The following is a 1,519-nucleotide window of genomic DNA, read 5'->3' on the forward strand; positions in this document are numbered from 1 at the left end:
ATGAGTACACAACCTTGTGCTTGCTCTGTTGCTATTTGTAAACTATGCTGTCCGTATATCTTCTTCTTTCAGTTAAAAACCCACAGCCGATGAGTCAGGTCCAACTCATGGTAGCCAGTGACCAGATGGGACAGAGAAGGACCACTCCACAGGTTTCCCAAAGCTGCAATCTTTAAGGAAGCAGCCTGCCACGTCTTTACCCTGAGAAGCAGCTGGTTAGCAGTCCAACTTAGCAGCCTTAAAACACATGGTTCACTAACTAACTCACTGCCTTCCAGTAGATTCTGACTCATTCTGACCCTGCATATGGTTTCAAGGCTATAAATTTTTATGGAATCAGAAAAAAAGTTATAGCCTCAGAAGAGTTGGTGGGTTTGAACTTCAACTTGTGGTTCTCAGTCCAGTGCTTACCAGACAGCACTACACCAATTCTAATAAACACACACACACACACACACACACACACAAATAGGACTTCTAGAAAGATGGCATACTAGGCAGATGTACTACACAGATCCTCTACAACAAAAATACAAGAGACCTGGCATGGGAGGGAAGAGAGAGTAATTCATTGGTTAGAGGGTAGACACGTGTTAGCCTGGGTGATGGGGCAGGTAATACACAAGAAGAGGGAGGGTGGCAGAAGAATGATGAAGACAGGTGAAGACACAGCGAGGTATGCACAGGAGGGCTAATGGGGATAGAAGTTAATAGTGATACACAACCTCGTAAGAGCAATGTTGTGTGTGTAGATATATGGACTGAGACACAGGCTGAATGGGTAAGGGGGGAAGAGTGGAATATAGATGTATGTTTATTTATCCCACAGACATCTAAGAGTTTCAGAGAAGACACGGATACATGCGCATTTACCTTTGCTGCAAATACAACTATGAATGGGGTGGAGCCTACTGTGGGCAAAATGATGAAAACTTTTTAGATATTATCAAATTTCTTAATGTAATGAGTTGCTGGGCTTGGAGGCTGAGGACCGTAATCTCAGGGGAACAGTATGGCGACCGGCATAGCATAATCCACATAGACAATGTTCTACAACCTACTTTGGTGACCAGCACCAGGGACCCTGAAAGCCCATGAGTGGCCGTCTAAGGTACAGCTATTTGTCTCTCCAAGTGCGGAAGAAAGACGAGCGATAATCAATTATCAGGCTTGGAATCAATTAGTCCAAGGGACTCATGGGACATGTGAACTCCAGTCTCCACGACTCTGAAACCAGAAAAACTAACTAACTAGATGGTGCTGGTTAATACTACCAAAGGTTTTGACCACATTAGAGGATCCTGGGTAGAGTGAGATAAAATATGGGGCAAAACTCAAAATTAGTTTTTAAAAAAGACTGGGTTTATTGGTCAGAATGAAGCGGAAGGAATCTGAGACTCTGGCCCTTTATCACCCTTCAGGTCTGGAAAGGAACTCACAGTTCAAGGTTTAATTGTCAGCTGAGCAGTAGAAAGTTCTATAGAGGAGACAACACTAGTCAGGTTTGCTCGTCAGTGAA

Source organism: Chrysochloris asiatica, unplaced genomic scaffold (genome assembly GCF_000296735.1).
Source record: "Chrysochloris asiatica unplaced genomic scaffold, ChrAsi1.0 scaffold00096, whole genome shotgun sequence".
Taxonomy (NCBI): domain Eukaryota; kingdom Metazoa; phylum Chordata; class Mammalia; order Afrosoricida; family Chrysochloridae; genus Chrysochloris; species Chrysochloris asiatica.